Source organism: Mercurialis annua, linkage group LG3 (assembly GCF_937616625.2).
Source record: "Mercurialis annua linkage group LG3, ddMerAnnu1.2, whole genome shotgun sequence".
Lineage (NCBI taxonomy): Eukaryota > Viridiplantae > Streptophyta > Magnoliopsida > Malpighiales > Euphorbiaceae > Mercurialis > Mercurialis annua.
Window position 1 is genome coordinate 40,515,702 of NC_065572.1, and position 6,127 is coordinate 40,521,828.

Sequence of the window (6,127 nt, forward strand, 5' to 3'; positions counted from 1 at the left end):
ACATTTCTAAATGTTTGGCTTAAATCGCTAAAAAGGTGAAACATTTGGATTTGTTTTGTAACGTTTGTAAACGTTTGGCTTAAATCGCTAATATGGGGAAACATTTGGATTTGTTTCGTAACGTTTTTAATTTTTTTGCTTAAATTGCTAAAAAGGTGAAACGTTTGGATTTGTTTCAAAATGTTTTAAACGTTTGGTTTTAATCGCTAAAAAGGTGAAATGTTTGTTTTTGTTCCGTAACGTTTGTAAACGTTTGACTTAAATCACTAAAAAGGGGAAACATTTTTTTTTTCATTACCTTTATAAACGTTTGGCTTAAATCGCTAAAAAGGTAAAACGTCTGGATTTGTTTTGTAACATTTGTAAACGTTTGTCTTAAATCTCTAAAAAGGTGAAACATTTGGATTTGTTTCGTAACGTTTGTAAACGTTTGTCTTAAATCGCAAAAAAGGTGAAACGTTTGGATTTATATCGTAATGTTTTAAACGTTTGAATTTGTTTTGTAACGTTTGTAAATGTTTGTCTTAAATCGCTAAAACGGTGAAATGTTTGGATTTGTTAAAGTTTGTAAATGTTTGGTTTAAATTGCTATAAAGGTAAAACGTTTGGATTTATATCATAACGTTTGTAAACGTTTGGCTTAAATCGTTAAAAATGTTAACCGTTTGGTTTTGTTTCGTAATGTTTTTAAGCGTTTGGCTTAAATTGCTAAAAAGGGGAAACACTTGGATTTGTTTCGTAATGTTGGTAAACGTTTGGCTTAAATCGCTAAAAAGGTGAAACGTTTGGATTTTTTTGTAACGTTTGTAAACGTTTGGCTTAAAACGCTAAAAAGGTGAAACGTTTATATTTGTTTCGTAACGTTTTAAACGTTTGGATTTGTTTTATAACGTTTGTAAACGTTTTGCTTAAATCGCTAAAAAGGGGAAATGTTTGGATTTGTTTCGTAACATTTTTAAACGTTTGGCTTAAATTGCTAAAAAGATGAAACGTTTGGATTTATATGGTAACGATTATAAACGTTTGGCTTAAATTGCTAAAAATGTGAAACGTTTGGATTTGTTTTGTAACGTTTGCAAGCATTTGGCTTAAATTGCTAAAAAGGTGAAAAACTTGGATTTGTTTGTAACGTTTGTAAACGTTTGGCTGAAATCGCTAAAAAGGTGAAACGCTTGGATTTGTTTCGTAATGTTTGTAAAATTTTGGCTTCAATCGATAAAAAGGTGAAACGCTTGGATTTGTTTCGTAACTTTTGTAAAGGTTTGGCTTAAATTGATAAAAATGTGAAACATTTGGATTTGTTTCGTAACGTTTGTAAACGTTTGCCTTAATTTGCTAAAAAGGTGAAACGTTTGGATTTGTTTTGTAACGTTTGTAAATGTTTGGCTTAAATTGCTGAAAAGGTGAAACGCTTGGTTTTGTTTCGTAAATTTTGTAAACGTTCTACTTAAATCGCTAAAAATGTGAAACGTTTAGATTTGTTTCGTAAAGTTTGTAAACGTTTGGCTTGTACTTGTTTCGTAACGTTTGTAAACGTTTGGCTTAATTGCTAAAAAGGTGAAACGCTTGGATTTGTTTCGTAACGTTTGTAAACGTTTGGCTTAATGTCACGACCCAAATTTATGAGCCGCGACCGGCGCTAGGAAATGGGAGTGGTAGCTCCAAATCCCGTAGCAAGCCTAAAAACCTGTTTAAATTTTTTCGCAAATCAAAACATATTTCATATATTAAAATACATGTGACACCATTTACAAATAATATCAGAGTTAAAACGCGTTATACAAAATTCTAGTTAAAATATCTAGACTACTGCGGACTGCTAGAATGAAAACATTCTTTTCTTCTTGTACAAATGACTTCCGAGAATTAAAATTTCGGAAGCTTGACTCTTCAAATCATATCATACTATCCCTGAAAAAAGGGAGGAGCAACGGGGTCAGTATAAAACTGAGTGAGTTCACCAAATTACACGCAATATCACATAAAGGGTTAAAATCCAATGAAAATTCATTATATATATCAAAAATAATCTCTTGACATCATATTGCGTATCTTCTTTACTTTCCTTCATAATTCTTTGTTTATTTCGTAAACTTATAGTTTATAAGTATTTGTCGTCCTTGATTTCTTAATATGATATTGATATTTTTCTTTCTCGTTTTGTCGCATTAGTTTTCGATCGAATCTTAAATCTAAGTTTATATTATCATGATTCTAAGTCGAACTAAATCATTGGAAAGTCTCTTGTGACTTGATCCTTATGGTTGGGTCCCGAGATAGTTCAACCGAGTTACCCATAACCATATGGTACAGTCCCGAGATAATTCAACCGAGTTACTTGTACCATTTCTCAATCCCAAACGATCGATAGGAGTCCCGAGATAATTCAACCGAGTTACTCAGACACGGGTCCCGAGATAGTTCAACCGAGTTACCTTCGTGTCTGCATTCGGACTCTGCACCCTGCATGTCTTTTGAACTTAACTGTCGATTCATATAATTTCTATTGACATTTAATAGGAGTGTTTGTTCATATTGTGTCTCGATCTTGTTTCATACTGATTCTCGATATATTGTACTTACTTTTTATTTCGTATGAGTCCCGAGGACTATTATCGAGAATGGATGAGATACGGGTCCCGGGATAATTCTACTGACTTCCACCATGTATCTCAGTTCTTATTATTGAATATGTCACAATACACTTTTCTTATCTCATGTATTTATCAATTTGATGATTTCTGTTGGGTTTTCCTTATCCTTTATGGACCATGACATGCACAATACAATCTAAGCGCATACATTTATAACACACGCACAATAGGGTATTTGTTGTGATTAATAGTACGTATAGGAACGTACTAAGTTTCTTTATAAGTATTTGCATAATAGTACATATAAGAATGTACAATATTCTTTTTATTTATATTTGGTTCGGTTCACCTTTTATTACTTTACCCATCCCCGGTATTTAAACATATATACTCTTTTCATTTACTTGTATTATTATCAAAATAGCACAATACAATAAAACATCATTTTCAAAACATACATATATTTGCATTTTAAGAACATACATTTAAACATAAAAATATTCATATAGCTTTCGTATTAAAATACGTAGCTTTACGAATATTAGCGAGTAATTTAAAGTGTACTCACCACTTGCTATCCAAACTCTTCAAATAAGCATGACGATATCTCGATCCGTTTTTGTTTCTCAAGTCTCGTCGATAGTCGCTCGTCCGATCTATGCAAATATAATAATAGCAAGAATTAATAAAATTCTAGCTATTTTTAACTTATCCAAAATTATGTTTCTAGCCAATTTCGTCTATCGAAACCGCTTACTTAAAATAGTCTGACCCCTAAATAAAATTGACATTCTTAAAGTTTAGAACGTCGCCTACAACTTTTGTTTAGGTCTCGGACCATGAAACGCATCCGAAGGTGTCGAAAACAAGCTCATAAGTTAAGACCTTGAGCTGTCCCGAAATAACAGGGCAGATTACACCCCAAAATGTTCTGCCTAAAATGAATACCGTAGAGTCCGATTCAACAGAAACTCAAACTTAGACAATTATATTTAACATCCTAAAGTATTCGTATCAACAAACGAAATTTGATTTGGATTTATAAAACTCGAGATATGGTTCACACAAGATGGCTGTTCTGCAAGAACAGATTCTACAAAACGTCCAACTAGTTTCCGTAGTAACGTCTATTAATACTAACTAAACGAAATCCAATCCGGGGCATGGGAGGGGCTGGACAGAGCCTACCCAGGGCTCAAGGTCAACAACACACAAACACAATCCTCAAACTCACCATCAATTCATTCAACAATTCAATCAACAACTAATCTTATACACAATTCAATCATCAAACATCACTAATCATCACAAAACTCTACTCAATTCTCATTTAATTTCATCAATTCAAACTCATCCAATTTCAGAATATCCCTTACCTTAAAGATACTCCATGGCCGAAGCTTCCAAGCTTCAATTCCTCATCAACAATCCTCCATTAAAGCTCACTTTCACCTTGTAATGAACAATCAACAAAATCCCCAATTAAGACTTATAAACCCTAACTTTTTTTATTATCATCAATCCATGAAAACTAATCATGAAAACTGAAATTGATTATCTTACCTTGAAAACCTTAGCTCCATCATAAATTTGCATCCAATTCAAGCTTATAAACACCTAACAACATCAATTAAACACTAACTTCATTAAACCTAAAAATCTCGAAATTCACAGCTTAAACCTTGACCATATTTTGATTTTCTTACCTCAAATTGAAGCCATAGATCAGTAGAAAATCATTTTCTCGTTCCGTGGCCGCAAGAATCGCTCAATTCGGACTAGAAATGAAGGAGATATGGTATTTTGAAGATTTGGGAGGAAATGGTGAAGAGAGTTACGAATTTTTTTCCATTTGCTGCAAATAAGTTTTTAAATGAATGAATATTCATTGTGTAGGTGATGATATTAAGTGGAAAAGTGTCTCTTTTAGTCCTTGAAGTTGCCACCTCCTCAAACTTAACTTTTGAACTTATCTTTCGTCCAATTTAGTCCACTAATCTTCTAATCATTTGATTCTCGATAAATTCCGTATTATTTATTTCTCAAATAAATAACATTAGTCATATACCTTATTATTTTACTTTCCAATAATTTATTTTGGCAATTTTGGCCAAAAACGCTCAAATTTCCATTTTGAGCTAACTTGCACTTTTTCGTCCAATATTTCACTTTAATGACCATCGATAACCACTTAATCGATATTATTTTCTTATCTTGAGAAAATAGAGTAAAACACAACTTCCTCCGGAAGTTTGTGGTTAAAAGTCCACTTTAGTCCTTAAAGTGGCTAATTTGCACTTTAATCCTTATTCTTAAATAATCGTCAAACTATCTTCTAAAACGATTTCGTATACTTACGAAATTTTGATGATTGTTTATTAATAATATTTCACGGACCTTGGCGTGAATATTATTCGCTCTGACTTTCCAACTTATTTTATTTTATTCCTCCATTTTTGTCTCGATTAAATCCAATTTATCGCATAATAATTTTCCATTTAAATTATTATTCTACGATAATTACAATAGACCCGCTTCGGTCTAAGTCCTTATTATCCAACCCTAATCCGATATTCTCGTTCTTAATCTTTAAGGTTATGCCTCGTGGCACTACACGTAACACCTCAAAAATTTAGGTTATTACACTTAAATTGCTAAAAATGTGAGACGTTTGGATTTGTTTCATAACATTTTAATTGTTTGGATTTGTTTCGAAACGTTTGGATTTGTTTTGTAACGTTTGTAAACGTTTGGCTTCAATCTCTAAAAATGGGAAACGCTTGGATTTATTTCGTAACATTTGTTAATGTTTGTCTTAAATCGCTAAAAAGGTAAAACATTTGGATTTGTTTCGTAACGTTTTAAACGTTTGGATTAAATTGCTAAAAAGGTGAAACCTTTCGATTTGTTTCGTAACGTTTATAAACGTTTGGCTTAAATCGCTAAAAAGGTGAAGAGTTTGGTTTTGTTTCGTAACGTTCGTAAACGTTTTTCTTAAATCGATAAAAAGGTGAAACATTTGGATTTGTTTTGTAACGTTTGGCTTAAATCGCTAAAAATCTGAAACATTTCGTTTTGTTTCGTAACGTTTGTATATGTCTGGCTTAAATCACTAAAAAGGTTAAACGTTTGAATTTGTTTTGTAATGTTTGTAAACGTTTGGCTTAAATCGCTAAAAATGTGAAACATTTGGTTTTGTTTCATATCATTTGCAAACTTTCGGCTGAAATTGCTAAAAAGGCTAAACGTTTGGTTTTGTTGTGAAACGTTTGTAAACGTTCGACTTAAATCGCTAAAAATGTGAAACATTTGTTTTTGCTCGTAACATTTGTAAACGTTTGGCTTAAATCACTAAAAAGGTGAAACATTTGGTTTTGTTTCGTAACCTTTGTAATTGTTGGTCTTAAATCGCTAAAAAGGTGAAACCTTAGGATTTGTTTCGTAATGTTTGTAAATGTTTGGCTTAAATCGCTAAAAAGGTGAAACGTTTGGATTAATTTCGCAACGTTTGTAAACGTTTGGCTAAAATTGCT

At 32.2% G+C, this 6,127-nt stretch overlaps 1 long non-coding RNA gene across 2 annotated transcripts; it reads right to left on the bottom strand.

Annotated features, from left to right (window-relative positions):
* Nucleotides 1-1,706: 1,706 nt before the first annotated feature.
* LOC126674729 (uncharacterized) lies at nucleotides 1,707-4,535 on the bottom strand. Of its 2 annotated transcripts, XR_007639614.2 has the most exons (5): nucleotides 4,301-4,535; nucleotides 4,158-4,211; nucleotides 3,971-4,046; nucleotides 3,163-3,250; nucleotides 1,707-1,911 (listed from the first exon to the last, which is right to left on the bottom strand). It is a non-coding gene; the product is annotated as an uncharacterized LOC126674729 (long non-coding RNA). The 2 variants fall into 2 exon arrangements; XR_007639615.2 differs by lacking the exon at nucleotides 3,163-3,250 and having other exon boundaries at nucleotides 4,301-4,526.
* Between the last annotated feature and the right edge of the window lie 1,592 nt (nucleotides 4,536-6,127).